The sequence below is a fragment of the Typopeltis vanoorti genome, chromosome 26, assembly GCF_054136105.1.
Source record: "Typopeltis vanoorti isolate ZY-2024b chromosome 26, IOZ_Tvanoo_1.0, whole genome shotgun sequence".
Classification (NCBI taxonomy): domain Eukaryota; kingdom Metazoa; phylum Arthropoda; class Arachnida; order Uropygi; family Thelyphonidae; genus Typopeltis; species Typopeltis vanoorti.
This window is the reverse complement of record NC_143574.1, coordinates 10898024-10922201: the sequence shown is the minus strand read 5'-3', so window position 1 is coordinate 10922201 and position 24178 is coordinate 10898024.

Here is a 24178-nt window from a genome sequence, read left to right as displayed (position 1 = left end):
CATATCCTCTGTTCTCAAAACTGAAGGAAATGACATCTGTGTAGCAAATGTCAGTGACCAAGTGGCATATTTTTAAACATGGAAATATTTATGAATTATCATTAATTTTCACACATCGAAATCTTTCAACAATCGGGGAACGAGAATACCACTGTTTATGACTGATCATAAAAATTGCCTGCAAGCCGATTACAGCAATGGGCGGCGTATTCTCTGTTCTCAAAACTGAAAGAAATAACATCTGTTGCAAATGTTAGTGACCAATCAGCAAGGAAATATAAAGAAAATTTTTCCACTGAAATTGAAGATCAAGGTAGTCTGTATCTGGTTCTCAAATCTATTAATACTGAATACTTTCTTCGCAAGTTCGTATTTCAGTTCGTATTGCAGTGTGTAAGTGCTTGTTCTGAAGGAGTGCCGTGATTTTTTTTAAAGCAATAGGAATACAGAGTTAAAATATAATATGAATAAGAGACAAGGGACTTTGTTTAATTTTGATATTAAGAAATCTCTTATTGAAGATGTTTATGACGGAACAGATAGTGAGTCATCCACTTCAAGCCTACAAAGATCTCCAGAATGTACAAAAGGAGGAGAAAACTACCAGCACACAGGAAAAAAAGTCTGCATTCACTCATAAGTACTTATAATAATATTATAAATATATTTGGTGATCAGAATGGGATATGTCAATGAAAATCAGCACAAATTAATTTAATGATGTTTGCCTGAATAAACTATAATATGCTACAACATTTCATCAGTCCAGTGATTGATAACTAATTTAAATGTGATTTATATTTGTCAACATGCCACACTGTATACATAAGTATACTAATACTCTTTATGATTATGTCATAATTAATTATTAATACTTATGTTAATGTATGAACTTTAAAAAAATTTGGAAAGGTATTTACGAGTAAATTTCTTGGGACCGGGTCCTCGGAAAAAAAAAAAAATCAGCTAACGCCTTTTTATTCCCGTATATAGGGAATAGGCGAGGCGACTTTTAAAAAAAGAATTCTTCTTACTCTTTTAACTAATTTTATAATTAATATCTGATTTATTTCGAACTGTTTAATTTTTGTTACTGAACATTTTATCAAATCATTCTTATTACAACTGCTTTTACATTATTTGATACGGTTTAGTGCATTTCTTACAATTATTCTTACAATTCATATTTACTTTTGTGTGTTGCAGTCTTTTTTTACTATTTTGCATTATTCATTTACTTTTATATTATTCGACATTTCTTATTTATAATCTTATTGTTTTTCATACTAAAGTTACCTTTGCAACACAGTTCTATTTGTTTTTATTATAGCTCTGACAAATATTGGAATTTGAATATTATTGAAAAAATACCCATGGATTCTTCTTTAAATACAGGAACTTTAACACAAGGAGGAGCAAGTACTTCTGCTGACACATCTACTCGTATGATTGGAGAAGATATGGAATTGCAAACTGTGGTTTCTTCAAAAGCTAATATTAAAGAACGAGAGTCATCTAAGAACAGACCAAAACGGAAGTACCATGAAAGTTATTTAAATTATGGATTTACGTGTATTGGCAATACACATGCTCCTGATGTTTTGTATAATAAAATACTAGTAAACAGTTCTTTGGCTCCTGCTAAACTTCGTAGGCACTTCGAAACGAAACACACTGATTACAAAGGAAAAGATATACAGTTTTTTAAGAAACGACGTGAGCCGCTAGAAAAATCTAAACTTCAAATGGCTTCAACTGAAAATGCAATAGAGGCGTCTTTTCGCGTGAGTTACCGCATTGCACTTCGTGGTGAAGCTCATTAAGCCTTGTGTGAAAGACATTGTATCACGCATGTTAAACGAGCAGGTTGCTAAAAAAATAGATGCAGTACAATTATCAAATGATACTGTTTCACGCCGCATCAAAGATCTTTCTGCTGACATAGAAAAAGAGCTAATTCATCGACTTAGACTTTGCAGTGAATATTCATTGCAAATGGATGAATCGACAGAGTCGCAGGACTCGCTGTATTACTAGTGTTTGCTCGTTACATATTTGATAAAAGTATTGAAGAAATGTGCGAATATCTACAAGAAAAAACTACCGGAGAAGATATATTCAACTGTATTAATAATTATATTACAAATCAGGAAATCGGTTGGAAGAAGTGTATTGATATTTGTACAGATGGTGCTCAAGCAATGGTAGGAAAGATGAAGGGAGTTGTAATATGTATCCTGAAAATAGCTACACGAGCCACCAAAAGTCATTGTGTTTTGCATAGATAAGCACTAGACCAAAAGAATGCCTACATATTTAAAAACGATTTTGGATGAAGCCGTAAAAAATGATCAACTGTGCAAAATCTCGACACTTCAATCCAGATTATTTAAACTTTTATGCGATGAAATGGGTAGTGCACATAACGCACTTTTATTACATGCTGAAGTGAGATGGCTATCCAGAGGAAAAGCATTATTGAGGCTTTTTGAACTTCGTAGTGAGTTAATGGTCTTCTTGATGTCACATAATTTAGGACAAAATTTTATTGAATTATTAAGAAATTCTTCATGGTTGATGAATCTTGTGTATCTGGCAGATATTTTTACAAAGTGCAATGAAATTAACTTATCATTACAAGGAAAGAATATTACAATTTTTAATATAAGAGATAAAATTGCATCTTTTGATAGGAAGTTGCAATTTTGGATTTCTACAGTTGAACAGAATAATTTTGATTGTTTTCCCACTTTGCATGAATTTTTGACTGAAATAAATTCTAAAGTAAATGAAGAAGTATCTAACGTAATTTTAGAACACTTGCATCACTTGCAATCAACCCTTTTGCAATATTTTCCAAAATCCAGTGAGGACAATTCCTGGGTTCTGAATCCATTTACAGTGACAGCTAAGCCAGCAGGCTTGAGCGCAAGTGACTATGAAAATCTAATTGACTTAATTAGTGACTGATTTAAAACAAAAATACAAGGAACTGCCAATAAATGATTTCTGGACAAATTTAACCGAAGAGTACCCCAGCATGTCAAAACTAGCCATTCTTGTTTTGCTTCCTTTTACAACGACATATTTATGCGAGGCAGGATTTTCATATTATGCTGCAACCAAATCAAAGTCCAGGAACAGACTCGACGCTACACCAAATATGAGAATTCAACTTTCTAATATTGTGCCTGATATCAAAAGAATTTGTAATTCAAAGACTCAAAAACTTCGGAGTCATTAAGAACTTAATTTGCAATATACGTGTTTTACTATTTTTATGTGTTTTGTTTTTACTAATTAAAAATTACTAATTAAAAAATAATCATTTGACAATAAATGATTATTTTTTCTTAGATTTACTCATTTATTTTATTTATACATTTAAGATGATCAAACAGTTATTGTTTGATCATCTTATAATATTTATAATTATTTCTATATTTTTATTCTCCATTGATATAAGTTTTCTAACAAATATAGCATTTTGAATGGTTAATTTCCGATAATGAAAAGTTAAATTTGTTTAAAAAAAAAAAGTGAATAGTTTATCATTCTTTAACGTACACTTTAGTATTTGTTAATACTTTCTTTCATGCGATGAAATAGGTTTTCTTTAAATAATGCAGAGGGGGAAAAAAAATCAGTTCTGTACATGTAGGTGTTCGTTCTTGAGAGCATTTGCTTCATTTCACCTTCTCGTGAATGATTTATGTAAGGTGCAAGACTCCCTCGGATTTCGTTTTCTTCGTAGTGTTTGCTTAATATTCATTATTCTGCTTTACTATACCGTGTGTTGGGATATTTGTGTGTGCACTTCCTTATCGACGTTCTCATGTAATGGAAAATACCTTTTCTAAGCTGTTAACAGTTGAACTGTTCCGGGTGTCTCGCGATAAAAATATAAAATTTAAAATTCATACCATTCTGCTTTATGGCGTTTTGAATGGCATAAATAAACCGACTTCCTTGGGGAGAACAGCAAATGGCCCAAATTCGCTAGTACTCGGAACAAAAGACTAACTTTCAACACCGGAAAGCCAAGTAAACATATTATTTGAAGATTTAGTGTGTTACGGCTGTCATCTTCCACATAAAGCAGAGAAGTGAAGCCAAAATGTCAGAGCTTAAATTTGTATAAAAGTATTTTTCAATTCATGCGACCTATTTTAATGGAACTTAGCTACACTTCTTTTAACAAGGCATCAAAATTTGGTTCTTCGTTTTCGAACAATTCAAACAGTAAAAATGCTTAGTGTTCTGAACAAAGTGTGTCGCTCTAAACAGACAAGACATGGAATTAAAATTAAAAGGGATATATGCAGATATTAAATGAAAGTGTAGAGCACAAACGAAATAGAATAAGTGAAATTAAAAATGAAAATAAAATCAGTGAAAGGCATGGCAGTTATACACGGAGAGGTTCAGTTTCGTATTCGTTTACCTACTTTTGATTTTAGTTCTTACAATTATAATTTTATAATTAATTAATATATGGAGGAGTTCTTACTATAGTCCGCAATTTTGGAACTAATATATCGATGCACTGTATTGGAGTGTTGTATGCTTTGATATACAAACATGCTTCTTAAAGGAGGGGCCAGGCTTTCATGGATTTCTGGATCCCATGGACCTCAAGAATCAAAGATGATGTATCGTTGCAATGCGCATACAGACACAAAGATAGTATGTTACTCTCAGCATTTTGAGTAGTTTCGGCTGCATTATTGGCATAACGAAGTCTTCAGTTAATTCACCTTCTTACTGTTCTTATCTCCAAACTACTTGCTGTACACCTGGCGGTTGAACCAGCAGGGATGAGTTCCATTTTTGTGCAACAGTAAACTCGTGTCAATGTTAATTACATATTTGAAGCATACGCAGGTCAGACAAATTACAAAGATTGAATTATTGGTTTCGAAAGGCGATGTAACAACTTTAAACTGTTTTTAACAAGCTAAAAAAAATGGCGTAGATTTCAGCGTGGTTTAACTTCTTCTACAACAAATCTGGAGGACAAAACATATTAAGGATAACTGCAAAAATATTTTTAGACAAAAAACCTGGGGGAAGAATAGACAGAAGAATGAATATCCACTCGCGGGTATTGTGTGTAATCTGCGACCTCTGAAAAGGCAAAAGCTAACAGCGGGGGAAGCGATAGTATTCATCCTTCGCATTTCCTTGTGAGGGAATGCCCATTGGCAGACTGTCTACAGCCGAAAACTCCCCTTCCTTTGGTTTCATCACCACAAAAGACAGAACAGTCTTGAGCGTATCCGACTGGAAACTGAATTCGACCCTTCCTTACAATTCGAGGAACGTCCCTTGTAATCACACTGGCCGAAATCGAAAGGCCAGGTGAAAGGGCGGTTCACTGAGACCTTCGCTTACTTCTACCTTCTACACGATCGCATCTGAGTGACTTGGAAACATGTCATCATCGTCGTATTTGAGGGCGTCCCAGAAATGCTGGTTTGTATCATTCTTTCTAATTGTCTATTGATAACATGCAACACGTCTAAGCTGTTATTTTAGACTTAAAGAAAGAAGAGAGAGAGAGAATAAAAAAAAAATGATGTGGTCACTAATGAGGATGCGTCTTATATTCGTTTTCACAGGTTAAAATTAGAACTTGTGAGACGTTGAGGGTTTGTTGCTATTTAGAATGATGATGTGTCGTGTATAAGGAGACGAACAATTATAACTACTGACAAAGGACCATTTTAAGGGCATTAACAAACAAATAAACGTTTTTCAACAGCAGTTAATATGTATAAGTTGAAAAGACTGGAATGATAGTTTAATCTTAAGTATCATTAGGCATGTTACGTGCAGTCTCTATATTGTTGTGTAACTTCTGTATGTGATTGCTAGCATAGGAGAGGTTTTTAATATTACCCATGTCAATTTATGATTTCCAGCTGTGAGGATCATTCCTTGATTTCTGTTTAGTATGTCTTTTGAGCGAATGACCTCAGATGACCCCATAAACAATCTGTCAAGGAATTCTCTTCTAAGTATGGCATGGAGGGTGCTTGCCAATTTACCGTGTGATGTTCTTTGAGGATGCACTACGAGTCCGCTTTTATCTTCCTGTTTGTTTTCAACGTCGCCCATATTTTCTTTGTTGCTGATTTCGAAACTTCTCCCAGTCAGACCTATGTATATCTTCGCACAAGGGCATGGAATCTTGTATATACCTGAATATATATAAAATGGAACTTTGTCTTTAGCGTAGAAGGCTCCGTAAGGTTCACTGCCTTTAATATTTTGGCTATTTTTCTTGATTCATTGCCAAAGTGTGGAACAGATGCCATGCCTTTGTAATTAATTTCTGTGTTATCACTGGGTGGTTTGCCAGAAGATAAGTTTCTTTAGCACTTTTTTTTTTTTTTAGTATCCATTTTGGAGGAACTGGTTAAATAGGATTTGAAGGTCTTGTTTTCGTTTGATTCTTAAAGTTCTATTTTTCAAGGTTTTGATTATACTTAATTTTTGTTGAGGGTGGTGGAATGAGCTTACCTGTAGGTACCTATCTGTGTGGGTTTCTTTCCTGGACACACACACACACTTATATGCTATACACATATAATTTTATTTTCACAAATTTAAGCTGGAGCTACACGGAAAAAAAAAAAAGAAGAATGTTTGGAGGGAGTTCAAGGAGAATGGTGACCAGCAGGCACATGACCGTACAAAGCACGGCAAGAAGGGTAACCAATGTGGTAAGAAAGGCAAAAGCAGAGTATGAAAGGGAATCAGCAGTGAAGGCCAAAGATAATCCTAAACAGTTCTTTCGATATGCTGCAAGTAAAAGGAAGAATGTCTATGGCAGAATGATTTTAATGACTGCCAGGTACTGGAGAAGTTGGTCAAGAGCAAAATACAGGAATGGATAGAGAGAAACGGGTTACTATATGGAGGGGGGGGCAATATGGTTTTGTGAAGATTAGGTGGTGCTTCAGTAACTTGCTCACGTTTTATAATTCAATGACAGCTGAGTTGGGTAAAGGTAATGGATTTACAGTGATACTTCTGGATTTGCAAAAGCCTTTGACAGGATACCACATGGAATTCCAATCAATAAATGATTGGGGATGGATATAAAGTTGGTGAAATGGATAAGAGGATAGTTGATGGAGAGATATTAGAGAGTAGTTTATTCAGGAGTAGTCTAGTAGAAGGCCTATGACTAGTGGTGCCACAGGGTTCTGTTCTTGGGCCTCTACTATTTAATTAGTACATTAGCGATATAGCAAAGGATATGAGAGGAACTATTCAGTTGTTTGCCGATTACACAAAACTGGTTAGAACAATAATTAATAAAGATCATGTTGAACTTTTGCTGGATGATTCGGATAGACTGACAGTCTGGGTAAAGAAGAGTGGATGTCAGTTTAATGTTCCAAAGTGTAAAATTATGCATTTTAGAGTGAAAAGATTACCAGTTGTGTATCACATTGATGGCACTGTATTCCAGGAAATTAATGAAGCCGAGATTTGGGGGTGTTAGTGGATGGGGTGTTAAAGCTTAGAGGGTATATTGCAAAGGTGGCTAAAGCAGCTCATCGGATTATTTGGTTACTGAAGAATACTCTGATGAGCAAGAGACAAGCTGGCTATTATACCTCTTTCTTTATAGAGCCTTGGTAAGACCCCATCTTGACTGTGCACAGATCTGATCACTTGGGTTTCTTGGGGATGGGCAGGTGGAGAGGATCCGGAGGTGAGTAGCCAACATGGTAGCAAGTCTATAGAATGAACCTTATGAGGACAGGACTCAGTTACAGAAATGAGTCGACAAGTGAAAAAGGGATGACATGATTGAGACATACAAATTGTTGAAGGGTTTTTGACAAGATTAATACAGATGACATGTCTCAGAACTGGTCTAGTGGTGGTGGTGGGAGAACTAGGTGCTATCCTTGGGAACTGAGCAAGAGTTTAGTTAGCAGGGATGTCAGGACTATTCTTTGGCTTGAAAAGTAGTGAATGAGTGGAATAAGTTCCCAGGGTCTTTTGTGGGTGCCATGACTGTGAATACGTTCAAAGAACGTATGATGGATACTGCGCAAATGTTGGATAGTTCTTGACATGATGTTCAGAGCCTCCCTTGATGAGTGTGAGGATTCCACGGTGTTGCCAATAATAATAATAATTAGTATTATTTACTAAAATAAAGAGCCAAAAGGCTTTAGTTCGGCGATGCAAAACTTATAAAAATCAAGTGGATATTAAATCCAGCATTATTTCAAAGCCGAATACAGAAACTATAAAAGTTTCGTAAGAAATTTGACCAGAGAGCTTACGGGAATACACTCGCCGGCATTTACGAGTTCCTAAGGTCCGGCTAGGGCAACTCGTAAATGCCGGTGAGTGTATCCTCGTAAGCTCTCTGGTCAAATTTCATACGAAACTTTTATAGTTTCTGTATTCGGCTTTGAAATAATGCTGGATTTAATATCCACTTGATTTTTATAATAATAATAATAATAATAATTAAATCATGGAAATCACCGAAAATATGTTAATTGAAGCTTACGAAGAAAAAGTAGTGAATGTAGTAAACACTCAAAAAAAAAACAGTACAAGGAGAAATAAATGGAAAAAAGATTAGAAGGTTGGAAAAATAAAGCACTCCATGGCAATATTTGAAAGATACCGAAAGGAAAGTTGACAGTCGCTTAACTTGGTAATTTCTTCAGCAGGGCAACATCAAAAAAGAAACATGTCTGATACTTCTGCTCAAGAATAAGAACTAAACGAATGCAATAAAGGCGAAAAGTGAAAACAAAAAAAAATCTGTAACGGTATCAAATGCCGACTGCAGAGATAAAAGAAGCGACAGTGGACCATTGCATTAGTTCTTGCAGCGAAATTGTCCATACAGACTATAAACAAAGGCATGATCGGGTAACAAAAGTTGTACACTGGAGCTGAAGGCAGGAAATATGGTTTCCCAACTTGTAAAAAGTTATTGAAAATTAAAAAGCCAAGATATTATGGGACTTTATTCAGAGAGAGAGATAGGCATCTTGAACATAATATGCCCTATCAATAAACCGCATAATATGTGCGGTTGATGGGGCAATAGCAGTGGATAGTAGAGTAGAAGAAAAGTGCATGAAAAACTGATCGAGTTATGGATCTGGAGATTGAAATTCAACGACTTTGGAACAAGAAAGCAACAACAGTTCCAATTGACATAGTAGCGCTAGGAACAATATATAATATTGCTCCTAGCAGATTATATATATATATATATATATATATATATATATATATATATATATATATATATATATATATATATATATATATATATATATATATATATATATATATATGTGTGTGTGTGTGTGTGTGTGTGTGTGTGTGTGTGTGTGTGTGTTATATGTTATATATATATATATACAAAATAATATTGTAAATTTTCAGTTATTTTTTTTAAGAGAAACCTATATGCTTTTCTGAAATATGAGATACGTTACATTTTTGAAAGAAATATTGTTAGTGAATAGCTGAAGAAATTACGTTAATAAAACTAGAAATGTTAACAAATTCAATGAATATTTCGTAGTCGTCTTTCCATTTTCGGTATGTCAATCGCACATCTCAAAACTAAAGTCTGGATCGGACACTATTCCGAAGATTTTTTTTTTAAGAGAATGAATCATCATTAACAATAGTTATTATTATTATTATTAACTAACTGTGCAGCACTTTGACATTTCGGAGGTTTCTTCTTTTGTACCGTAATCGTTGGCGATCCCACTGAAGGCAAAAGTCCATTTACGTCATATTTTACCTGCATAGTTTTGTTGCAGCACATTCGTACATAACACTCTCTTGTCTGGAGATAACTCTCTCTCCGAAACCATACAAGCAGCCTTTAAAAAGACGCAGCTGCGAAGGCCTTGACACCTGTGCGGAACACCCCCTTTCCCCTCTCGAGTCACGGTGGAAACAAGGGAGGATGCGTTAAACCTTGAACACAACGTCTGCTACGTTCGTCAAACAGGTTTAGGCTTAGCTAGCCCTGACAACAAACACAACGGTACAGCAAACAGAACTGAAACATAAGGCTTCCAGAACCGGAGGGAATAACAAACAGTGACGCGGACAGAACAGAACACAAGCGAGTCACCAGGCCTCCAGCATAAATATCTACTTCCTTTCATTTTGTGTGGGTCAGCTCTCAAGAACGATAACACTCAATCTCAATCACCTATGTCTCCGTGAAAGCGCCCACAGGCGGTAGTTACCACAGCGACGTGGGAGCCTCATGGGACGGCCGCCAGAGGCGCTTCAGGCAACATCAGCAAAAGGCCACGCCAATGGGAGGGGACTCTCTGGAGAAAAGAGTAGTACGCGGTCATTGAAAGTCTGTTAACGGGATTTCTCTGGTGACGGTGGCCTTCGGAGCGTTTGTTTCCCGTTTGTTTGCCCGTGAACCCTCGAGTACAAAGGGAAAGGCCGAGAGAATGCAAGGTTATCCAAGTGTGAGAGCCCCCGGCCAAGTGCAGTTGTCGTGAACGGCTAACCGTGGCACGACTACGCCTGAAAAAGTCCGATGCTGGATACACTGTAGTTCGGACAGAACAGCGGGGGTTAGCTGATATTTGAGAAACCTGTAAGGCATGTAGCAGCAACTACGGCCACATTAAATCTCAAACAGCAATTTGTTGGCGTCGGTTTGGTGTGCCGGATAAGCCTTTTATGGCGTTCGTTGGTAAATAGGCTTAAGATACTGGACAGTCTGTTAATGCGCTTATAACGAAAAACATATTTTGCTGTTGATTCTACTTTATAGAATTTTAAGTAGTCGTTTAATTTTGTAATAAATAAATAAAGTCTAACTGAATGACTAATTTTTTATTTGTTGTTCATCTGATCACTGTACAATAATATCAGACTGTGCATATTAGACATAAGGCTTATTATTATTACCATATTCATTTAATAATTCGGTCGAAATATACACAACTCTGATTCTTGATAGTAATTGGCTTTTGCTTTAGAACTTATGCTTAACTTACAAACATTTGATGCAAATTTTGAAATTCTAAAGGCTGTATTTTGATCCTTATATATGGAATGGGTCATCTCATTTTTTTTTTTTTTTTTTGGCGATTATCGGCTGTTCTTTCTTTCTTTATTTATTTCTTGTTTTTAAACAACAACAACAAAAAGTGAATCCTGAATTCAGTATATTTAGATGATCCTCCGTGCATTCATATTCATTATTAAATCTGAAATAGATTTGTTAATGAATAGCCGTATTGCTTCGCCACCTTCTTAGTAGCTAATTAATTTGAAGAAAACAGTACTGAAAATGAAAACCTCATGCGTATATAAAGACATAAAAAAAGCTTTTACTGTCATGACATAACATATTTTGAGAAATATATTCTTAAATTCCTCCGAACGTGCCTGTCTTTTATGCGTCTGTTAATTTATTAAACACCTGCTGCCAGAGCTAGATGATCCGTGTTTCAAATGTCATGTGCGCATTACCGGAAATGCCATTGTGGTTGATATAATATTTCTGCAAAATAATTGTTAATTGTATTTGACTTACAAATTCTGTTTTGGTAGAAAAACTATAACTCCATATAGATAGGGTATCCATAATTAAAAAATAAAAATCGACATCAAATGTCGATGGGGAGAAAAAGCGAGATTTCCTTAAAAATATTTTCCTTGACTAAAATTCGCTATTTTAATTACAAAAATCGTTAATGCAAATTGGAACAAAATTAGCTGTATTTTTTTAAAAAAAACAGTATATGAAAATTATGATATTTTCATGTAAAGTAGTGGTGTAGTATCTAATTAAGTAGTAATAATAATTAATGGTTAAATTGGTAAATAGTAAATAATAAAATAAAATAAAAATTAATTTTCATTGTTCTTTTTTTAATAAGAAGAAAGTAAAATTAAAGTAAAATACATAATAATGATCTCAAAATTTACCACTTCTCTTATTTGGAGTCCCAGCAGTTTCGGTTTTTTAGAAATTTGCTTGAGTTGCTTATCCAGTTGGCGCAGTCTTTCTCTTATATACTTTAAAGAAGAAGAATGTATTTTTTTTTTTAAATCTTGTTTTTTGTTCTTTACATAAAAACTTGTGAAAATCATCACACTTCATTCCTTAAATAGGTTTTATAATTATTATTGATTTTAGTATGTCAATATGCAAATGATGCTTATCCTTACGCCATAATAAATTCACTAAAGAGAAAACGCTTATCTGCTGAAGCAATGGAGCCAGACAGTGTCAATATACACTCGACAGTGGTGTTTTTCACGTTCGCAAAGGAAATGTTTTCATCATGAAAATATTGGAAAATTCCTTTCCCTCTGTCCTTAACAGGAGTCCGACGATCGCGCCAAAATGAAATGAAATGAAGAATATTCAAAATGAATATTCTTCATTTTATGTCATTTTAATGTAGTGTTAGGATTAGGGACCACATGATGGCAGCAGTTGTTTGCTGCGCTCTTTTTCCCCGGTGCCAAGGGAATAAAAGGCGTTAGCGGGTTTATTTTATTTATATTATTTAATTTTGTGAATCAATTTTTCAGTCACAGCTCTGGCTTCAAATGTCAATGTATCTTGTCATTAAATTTCTCTGAATGGTGAATGAAAATTGTTTATTTACGTTGATTGTGTAAGAAATGTATTTAAGCGAGAGCGAATTTTCAAAAGTTAACATGGTTGGAAGTTTATCGATTAAGAAAATATGGGATTTAAGTTTTTTTTTTTAAAAACAGTCTGCTACTCTTTGCAAAGCATACAATACAGACGTGTTATGCGTGTTATGTAATAGCGTATTATGCTGTGTCTTAACATAGTTTTATATTCTTCATGAACAAAGTTTGCAAAACGATTTAGTTGTACAACTCTTAGGACAGTGGGTTTATTTTCCGACATAACTCCCGCATGAACTTGATATTCCCCCCCCCCCCCCTTATTTCAATATAATAGAGCAATAAAAACACTTCTCATTAATATACTACACTGGTTTCCATAAATTAGAGAACAAAGAGAAAAAATCACGATAACTCAAAAACTGTACGATGAATTTTTATGCAATCATAAATGCATCATCAGTTTTCGCGTGGATTCTGCTCCTCGGTATACCACTTTTTAATATCTGCCCAGCAGCCACCCTCTTATTCACATAACCAGTGTCATATCCATCCCCATTTATTCTAATTTGCGTAACAGAGTTCCATGCGTTATTCAGTTAAATGCGTTTCCAGAATCATCGTGTAGCCATTTTCTTTATCCAACTCAGCTGTCACTCTATTATAGAAAGCTAGTAAATTGCTAAAACATGACCGACCCTTCACAAAGCCATGTTGACCCTCATACAGTATCATATTTTTATCTACCCATCCTTGAATTCTCTTTTTCAAAAAAAATTTGAGTCCTTTTACCATCACGCCTAAGATACTGATTTCTCTATAATTTGCTACTGCAGTCTTAGAACCACCCTTACGCAAGGAAATTATTTTTCCCACTTTCCACTCCCTTGGAACTATACCACTGCCTATTCAGAAGCCCCTTGCACATTCCTGCAGAACACGAGCTGATATCCCATCTAATCCCACAGCTGTATTTACACTGAGATTCTGTAATATCCTAAGAACCTCCAGTTCATCCACCTCTTTCCCCACATTAGTCGCTGCATATATGCCACAGCAGTAACCTTACTTGAATGACATACCTTGACAGAGTGTGGTCACTCAGTAGCTCAACTATTTTGTTTGTTTCTGTCATCTCACCACAATCAGCACTCCTTAAGGTTCCATAGTCATTCTTCATCTTACTTGCCACACAGCGAAAGAACTCTTTGGAATTACTGTTTTCCTGCTCGTCTTGTCTGATTTTGCCTTCCTTACCATACTGGTCATGAGTCTCCTTTCTTCTTATATACCTTCCACAGCAGTTTCTTTTTCTGCAGCGCTTACTTAATAATATTACTCATAACTGTCTAAAACCAGAACGTATAATATATACTGTAGGTATAGGTTCTGCTCACAGAACCTATATCCACAGAATTCTGGTGTACTTTCTCCCACGCTCTTCCTCCTATACACGGTGACATTTTCTCGCTGACTCCAGTCATATGTATGGTTTTTCTGGTGATAGTGTACTCTGTTCCTCTTCTTCATTGGCCAAACCTTGCAACGGTTTCAAGTTTCGGGATTTTCCATAGCAATCAGTTAAACACTGAACTCACCATTATTAAACTGGGTAAGGATGGTCTGGTGAATTTCAGTGCTTCATAAACGCGATCTTGTTTATTTTTCGAAAGTAGGACGTTGCTTCCCTCCTTACTTTAATTTTCCGATCTCCAGTTAAGATCTGTTTCTCCTCTCATGGGTTAGCCTTTCTTGGATGATCTCGTTTAGCATTTCGTTAGCGTCAGTACTTTTTCTTTAAAAACACTGTTATGCAGCATTGAAAACATTACTTCTCTCCTCCATAATTCCTGATATTTTATAAATTCCAAATCCGTCCGAACTTAAAATGTTGTTCTTACGGGTACTGCAGCTAAAACTTCCAGAATGCTCAGTTGTATCCAGAAGAGGGCGTACTGCTTAATAAATGATCCCTTTCTCATAGACTCCTTCCAACCATTTTCTTATGGTACTATGTTTCTGCTTTACGTATTTTTATAGGTATTTCCATAAGTACTGCTCTGTCAAACTGACTGCTCCTCAGATTTCCTCTACTCATGTAAGAATACGAACGGCCGCTGAGTCAATATCTAGATACACTTCAGCTCTAGACTTATCGAACCAGATTCTCATCCTCTTCCTTCATTCCATTCTTCAGTTCTTGAGGCTTTATACGGAGGTGGCAGTGTTTTTCTTCGAGAAACTCTGGTTTTTCATCCAACAAAATAGAAAAAAAAAAACTGAGAATACAGAAATAATACACTACTTTCATAACCTTGGTAGCTCCAGCCATAACTCCAAAACAATAATAGCACTTCTCTAGAAGAACTTTTCCTATACCGCTTTTTCCAATGCATAAAACAACCACCTCTTCAGGAAACACATTAAGAGATTCGTTATTTCATCTTGATCATTGATACTTATTTTTGTCTTCCTTAGAATATTTTCCTTTCTTTACTTTGAGTCAGCTGCCATCAAATTCCTTTGTTGTAGTTTAAATCTTTTGCAAACATTAATTATATGAGCTTATTTCAACAACATGGATTCATACACGTGGCCTTTATTATGAAAAAGCCTTTGACAAAATTAGTAGACAAAAATTGTTTAAAATATTAACCGATTTAATTACACCAAACTAACTTTTACAATCCATTCAAGAAATATATACAGGAAATAACATAGCAGTTAAATTAGAACACATCTCAGAATGGAAAGATATATCAAGAGGAGTACGACAAGGATGTACCCTCTCACCTCTGCTTTTCAATATATATATAAATGAAATATTAACAATCTGGAAACAGCATAACCCATTTGGTATACAAATGACCCCGCAAATGAAGATAGATACACTACTATTTGCAGATGATCAAATAGTATTAGCTACATCAGAAGATGACTTACAAAGATCATTAAATGATATCTCAAAAACAATGCAATATGACAATATCTAAAGAAAAAAACAAAATAATGGCATTCAAAGGAGAAAACGCAAAAAAAGAAGTGAAATAGTGATGGGTAATAAAATGTTAGAACAAGTAAATACTTTCAAATACTTGGGATGTGATCTATCATACGAAGAAGAAAAAGACATAGACACTAAAATATCAAACTTTGTCAAAGTAAATGGCATAATAAATAATATATTTAAGCCCTCCCTAGAACAAAAACACACTTGAATCAGACTATATGATGTCTTGTCAAAACCAACTTTAATATACGGAAGTGAAACATGGACCATAAAAAGGAAAGATGAAAAACGAATTCAAACAGCAGAAATGAAGTTCCTCAGACAAACAGCTGGATATACCAAGTGGGACCACAAAACAAATGAAGAAATCTTACAATCCTTGAAGATAAAACCAGTTAATTACTACATAAGACAGTATAAACAAAAACGGATAGAACATTTAAATCGAATGGACAACAGCAGACTGCCGAAAATATTATACAAATATAAAATAAGTGAAAAAGAAGAATCGGAAGCCAAGAAAGAGATGGCATGAGACTGGAACAGGCCACCTGGCCTAAAATCCATGTTAGGAAAAAGAAGAAGAAAGATAACGGTATCTCCATGTCAGAAGGCTCATCTCGAGAAAACCTACATTGACACACTAACCGCTATTCACACAATACCTATTATACTTCTCCTCTTACAACCACTTCTGGTAACGCATTCCACACATTCACCACTCTCCAAGCAAAAAATCTAGTCCCAACACCCTTGTTAATCACACTCTTACACAATTTCCAGGGATAATCCCTCGTTCTCTCCCTTCCTGCACTACAGAGAAAAACGTCATGAGTACCAATCCTATAAAATCCCGTTAATAACTTATATGCTTCTATCATATCTCCTCTCTTATACCTATCAGCTAGTTTTTGGACCGTCAATCTTTCCTCTACGAAACATTCCACAGACCTGCCACAATTTTTGTCACTCGCCTCTGGATCCTCTCTACCACTTCTTCACCACCAAGGAATCCAGGTAACGAGATCACCTTACAGTCCGAAACTCCAGTATGCTCGTATTATCGTCTGTAATAGTGCAAGTTCTAAGATTTTTTTTTCTTTTCTTATTGGGATCCGAAAACAAAAATTCGGGAGGGAAAAAAATCGTACTTGCTCTTCTACCAAAGATCAATTCAGGAACCGGTCAAAGGAAGGAATGGAAAATGTTCGTTTAATTTGCGAGTAGAATCAAACTCTAATTTTCTTTGACCAGCCTAGCGGAATACAGAGAAACGTTATTTTCACAAGCACCTTTTTTTTTAACTGGAAATTTTCACTGGTTTTTATATATGCATTGTTTATATCATTTAGTCATATTTTCAGTAACCAGTTTTTCTTATCCACCCAGCTTCACATACCAGACATTGGCTCATTGATAGCAATTTATGTTTTCGAATTTAAATGTATGTACTTATAGTTCGCCACATAGCCAGTAGGTGGCATTTTAAAAAGCGATAAATTTTTTTTATTAGTGAGAGAAAGAATTATCTCTTTTCAAAATGCCATATAATAATAGGTACCTTGTTGGTTTGCTTGTTTTTCGACATGAAAAACTCAGGAAAGACCTATCGCCTAAATATGAGCCCGGCTAACCCACCTTTCACTGAAAAGCCCTCATAAAGATCTTTCCAACCAAAATAAATTAAACAGCTCAAAAAATATCTTATTTATTAACCAAAAATATAATTACTTGCAGTAAACCATTTTTATCTGGGGCTCAAAAGGTGGTGCTAATTCATGCTTTTGTTAGGAATAATTGTTACAGCATAGGTAAGCCTGTGTAGCTCAGTGGATGTGTTTGTACATCACAGCCCTTGACCGCGCGAAGGAAGACTTGCTTTTGAATCTAGTCGACGACTAGAGGAAAATTTTCTAAGCCTTTTCTCGACTGGTTACCGAGTTAGTCGATCTCTGGCACGGTCAAGAGGGTTTTTTCTCCCGGAAATTCGAGTTTTTCGTCCCGTAAGCTCAAGAAAATCGACCGTAGAGCACAAATTATTTCAGATATTAAATATATTGTGTTAGGGACCACGAGATGGCGGCACTTGTTGAGCCATCTTTCTTCACTGCGTGCCGCTTAATTACTGATAGCCTTGGGTACCAGTGTAGATTGAATTGCCCCAGTCTCCAAAGTTAGATAGGGCTAACTTTGCAGCATACGTTGAAATAACATTTCAGTGTATGCTGAAATAACATTTCATGTATATTTAACTATTTATACTGAAATAAGTATATATACTGCCCGCTTGCACAAATAACAGCATACACCTGTTGCGATTCCACTGGATGCTTATTGACATCAATACAGAACTGAGATACCTTGCTGGACCTTCTGGAACCTAATGCACATATAGACACTACATTCTCATGGACTGAATCGAGATCCAGTGAATTTCCTGATAATTCAAAATTATCATGTTTTTCACATTAGTTCCTTATAGCATGGTTTCAGTGACATTTTCTTCCTGGAACTGTTAGGGAACAGGTAGAAATCTGACAGTGTATATAGTCTGCATAGTCTACAAGCCTGACATTTGTCTACGCTGCTCATAATTTGGACAATATACAACAAGCATACTGGTTCTGAAACCAAAACCACGAAACTACTTCCTCCAGTCAGGATGGTGGAAAGTATATACGATGGGTCTATTAACTTGTTTGGGTCATATGTATAGCTGTTTTTTGCATAGTGTAGCAGCAAACACGACTCAATGGACAGCCACATCCTTTATCATTCCTTTGATGTCCAACCGAGATGCTGATGACACCACAGAAGCCACTTTTTGATGGCTCGATGAGGAGAAACAGAACGTTTCTTGTGAGTCCTCATCTCCAGAATTCTGTCCATGTGAAAATTTTCTTGTACTCCCTATTTGGCATTATGGCATTAACTATGTCACCTGTGGATTAGCATATACGACCCTTTTATCACCGTGAGCATTCGTACTTTCTGCTCCTTGACAGTTTCGTTGATGGTTTTCCGTTTTACACTGTTATATGCATCTTTGTAGACAACACTGTATCTAAAACAGAGCTACCTGATGATCACTTCCTTTTACCTTATTTTGCAACGTTAACATTCTGGTTTGTGCACCCATATACTCAACTATGCTAAGTTATTATATGCTGCTTGGAAAAGAAGTTAACGGGCACCACAGTGTGAGGAGCAAACAGCCATGGCGCCAACCTTAATAAGATGTTAAGACCTTTCCCTGCGATGACTGCAGCAGTCCTACTGGGTATACTTTACACAAGTGTACAATAGTGATCAATGCGAATTTTGGACCATTCTTCCTGTGGACAATGAACAATGTAATGAGATCCCGTGACCTCAACCGACTCTTCCCTTCATCCCGCAGATGTTCAATAGGATTGAGATCAGGGCACTGTGAAGGCCACTAGTGTGGTGATGTTAATATCTGCAAACCACGCAGTTACAGCAGCAAACTTATGACATGGTGCATTGTCTTGCTGAAAGAGCAAAGGTCAGTTCCATAGAAATGCCACAAAGTAAGAAGCATTGCATTGTCCTGAATGGTTAGATGTTTCTTGGAGTTCAATGTTTGTGGAATCACAGAGATTCCTGGTCAAATCAGGAAAAAACAAGACACCTGCACGTCCGAATATCATAGTTGGGGTTATCTACTCTGGTAAGAGACCTTCACCGAGTATCCGCCACACTTGTCCATCTTTTCGGTAAAAGGTGTAGCATGATTCGTCCATAACACAACTTTCCAAGCTTCCATGTCCCACTATTACGCTCTGAAACACACACTACTGTAGACGATGCTGCATGCTGGTTCGGGTAATGTGGGACTTGCAATTGCGGTTCTGCCATGGAAATCCATATTGTGAACGTTATTGTGCAGATTCGAAAAAAAGAAACAAGACATGTAAGGATAATATGTAAAAATCGTCATTCGTTTGGTGGCACATTTAGTGCATCGTGCAGTGCAGGTAGTACTTGCAGATGACTCCTTGTGCTTCCATCTCAGTATGGTATCACTGATTAATCTGAGATGGCCCAATTGGCCAAGAATTTGCCGAACAGATAGTCCTCAACATTTTATCCTGTCCACTGTCAGTGCCAGGTTATTTTGCGCCCTAGGCAAAGTGTAGAAGTGCACCCCTTATTTCACAAGTTGGATATTTTTTAAAATGAAATTTTAAATATAAAAAAGAAAAATTATTTTGGCATGCTTCATTAATAATATACAAAGTAATATGCAATATGTATAATATATGAAAATCAAATTTTAATTTTTCTTGCCTTCAATTTTGCAAAATTTTGCACCCCTTCATGGCTGTGCCCTAGGCGGTTGCCTAGTTTGCCTAAATGGTAACGCCAGCCCTGATGCTATCACATCTCGTTCAGTTCATTTCTCGCAGCGATTTCATCCAGACATAGTTGCACTGACTTGGAAGCATCATATTCTTCTAATTAATACCAGCTACAAATACGCGACTTGCTAATGGGTGTCGGTTGACTGTTTTTCAAGCAGTGTATTTAAATCCCCATCCAGGTTTCAAGATGTGTATGTATATATATATATATATACACATACATACATGCATACAGGGTGGTTCAAAATTCCACGTACAAACTTTGAGGGGAGATAGAGAACATCAAAATCAACCATATTCACATAGGAAAGCATGACCGGAAACTACTAACAGGGACACAAAGATACAGAAATAACACAAGGCAGTAAGTAGTGTAAAAAAAACTTTATTAGGTGTAACTGAACAGTTCAGTAGTAGTTGGATACATAATATGGTTTCACATCAGGTGTGCTCAAAGTTACGACCATTAGCAGTGATGCATTCCTGACACTGACGACGCATTGATTGCCACATTTTCGAAAATACCTGGAGTTTTCCGGATATTAGCAGCGGCGCTGGCGATTCTTGCCACGAGGTCCATGTCTGGGGCAACAGGCGTTTCGTACACCATGGCTTTAAAGGTCCCTCACAGAAAGAAATCAATGCTCGATAAATCAGGTGTGTGGGGGCCATGCAACGGGTCCACCACGCCCAATCCATCGAGCCCTAAAGGACCTGTCCAAATACTGACACACAAAAATGCCAAAATGGGCTGGAGCCCTGTCGTGTTGGAACCACATCTGCAAATGTTCCAATGACTGTGCATTGGCACAGTCATTGGAACATTGTTCAGTAAATCCGGCAGAACTTCTTCCAGGAAGCTCTGATACGTCTGAGAGTCTAGTCGTGGTGATAACAGGTATAAGCCGACTAAACAGTCAGCGACGATACCCCACATACATTATTAATAGCGAAGTGTTGTTGTGCAGCATGTGATCGCACAGCGTGTGGGTTCTCATGGGCCTACACGAGCATTGTGGTGATTGAAGACTCCTTCGTGGGTAAATGAAGCTTCATCCGTGAACAAAACACAAGTTGGAAAATATGGGTACACAGCACTTTTCTGCAGAAACCACTGCGCGAATTCCACACGTCGAGGATAATCTTCGGCCATGAGTAACTGGACGTCAGCGCGGTTAGCCTAGTGGCTGTGCGCTTTGCAACCATATGACTGGGGAAGGAGTGTCCCAGGTTTGATTCCCGTCGAAGACGTGAGGAATTTGATGATCTTCCTCAGCCATAGCCAAGTTAGCCGGTCTTGGGCACTGGCAGTAGGTTTTTTCCGGGAGTTTATCTGGCATCTTTCATCCCACAAGCAGGCAAACCCGCACCGTGAACACACGAATCTACAGCCATAAATACTTAACCCCCCATGAGGGGGATCAACTCTCCCCAATAGGGACAGGGGAGAAAACTCCATATGAATAAACAGTAACTGGACTCGTTGCAGATGAAATGGATGCAAGGACTCAGAGTGCAAAACGCGCAATACACTGGATCGAGAAACTCCTATAGCAGAGGCAACGCCAGGTGCGGATTATTGTCCATCGCATGCAACACCTCCTCTTCCATTGCGGGATTTGGCGTCGATCGTGGGTGCTAACCATGATGTCTGCGATTCCTGAATGATCCATAGGCACACAAATACGCAAACATTTGGTGATGCAGTACACGTCCGTTTTCCGTACCGTTCGCGATACATTCGTACAGAGGCTCGTCCATTACCGTCAGTTAACCCGTAAACGAGGTGCATGTCTAGGGATCCCAGATATACATTGGAAAAACAAAACAAAACGGGACACTTATTGACTGAGGGTGAAAGTTTAGTATGCGCATCCATCACATATGCCAGTCTTACAAAATGATTCTAACTTTCCAAGTGTGTGCGTGATAAGGTTTACTATGCTGCTCGTACGCACTGTTCTAACGAACTTATCGTTGTTGCGGTGTTGACATTACTCGCCTTGAGAAAATAACGCGTCTACAATTCCCTGCAATGACGGAGAGCGATCTTTGTAATAGAATAGAAATTGTAACTCATCGATTTTGTTATTCAGTCTTGAACTCTAAAATACAGGACAAAAAGATGTCCCGAAGAGTTTTCTCGGGACAATCCCGTATTTTACAGGACGTCTGGGATCCTATGCATGTCTGCCATCTCAGTAATCGTAAAACGACGCATGTTCTTCGTACGACTTCGAAAGCTTGAATGAGTAAGCCCCAATTGCTCACCTGGAGCGTTCGCGAACAGTGCCACCTATCGGGTGGAGTGTCTGGTCATGTTTCCTATGTGAATATGGTTGATTTTGATGTTCTCTATCTCCCCCTCAGTTTGTACATGGAATTTTGAATCACTGTGTGTGGAAATACTAAGGCAAGAGATCAGAGCTTACTCCACCTTTACGAGTTGCCTCAGACCTGAAAATACTTCAGCACAAACTTTACTTACCTGCTTGTTTGCTTACTTGGGAAAAAGGATTAAAACCAAGTTTATAAATTTGCTTGGTATCTTAGTATACACAAGGTAAAAAACTTTCTACATCTTTCTCTCATCCTGAGATTTTTATTTAATAAGAGCAAAGCACCTTGCATATGTAAAATTTATAAGTTCTGCATTACTTCAACCTTGGCATCTCAGGGTCTGACTCCCACTGATGAGACTTCAATAAAGGTCGAAACCCGTCTGGGTAGTGGCCCTTCCCTTAATGCATAGTATCAGACATGTCCACAAGGAGATGTGCTTTGCATTATGGGAAATACTAAGGAAAGTGATCAGAGCTTACTCCACCTTTATCACGAGTTGCCTCAAACCTGAAAATACTTCAGGTGCAAACCTTCAGTTTGCACCTGAAGTATTTACTTACCTGCTTGAATGCTTACTTGGGAAAAAAGATTAAAACCAAGTTTATAAAATGGCTTGGTATCTTTAACGTTTAGTATACTCAAAATAAAAAACTTTCTACAGACACACATTTTATATATATATATATATATATATATATATATATATATAAATCAGCTAACGCCTTTTTATTCCCGTATAGGAGTAGGCGCCGCCATTTTTAGCCCTATCTAACTTTTGGAGACTGAGTGGGCAGTTCAATCTCCACTGGTACACAATCAGAGATAGCTGGTCCAAGGCTATCACTAATTAAGCGGCACACAGTGAAGAGAGACGGCTCAACAAGTGCCGCCATCTCGTGGTCCCTAACCATAACACAATATATTTATTGTCTGAAATAATATGGGTTCTACGGTCGATTTTCTTCAGTTTACAGGAGAAAAAACCCGCTTGCCTGTGCCAGAGATCGACTAACTCGGGAACCGGTCGAAAGTATGTTTGAAGTTTAGCTGCAACTCGTCTGTATAAGGTATTTCATTTCCTTGAGCTGTGAACTAAGTACTAGCTTACAATCTAAGTATGTCTTCTAAGTTCGTTATCGTTAGTGTTGTTTCTACAGTATATTATTAAATTGTGACGTTATTTTCAACTCTTATTCGTGAGTCGATATTTTGGGAGTTTGCAGGACCGCCCCTCCTCCCTTATTTTTCGTATAGTTCATGCCAACTTTGCCATCCAGTACAAATGCACGTCTTGCACCTTCGGTAGAGCCGGCTCCGGGAGTTTGGTATGCAAAATAGCGTAATTTTATTACTATTATTATTTTTTTAGAATGCTTCCACTGGTCATTCAATATCAATATGCTTTCAACTGAAACACCCGGGTTCAAATGCTGTGAAGCACGTGGAGAATAAGAGCTTTTCAACTGGATGCGAATTAGCCGATTTCTTAAGAAAATCGTAGGATTGAGAAACCTCGCAATCAGGCAAATTTGCCAAGAGAGTACATGCAATTGACACATTCTCTCTCTGTATACAGACACATCCTAAGATCCTTCATTCCCCCAAAAGAAGCAAGGCCGTTTGACCTAACGCTTGAAAACAATGGGCGGTCAATCTTAACATTTAGCCATCATCAGTGGCGAACCCAGAGGGGGGGGGGGAAGGGAAGGGAAGTGGCCCTGTTCCCCCCAAAGAAAAAGGGAAAAAAAATCACTAGAAAAATTCCAAAAATCTTTTCCTAATT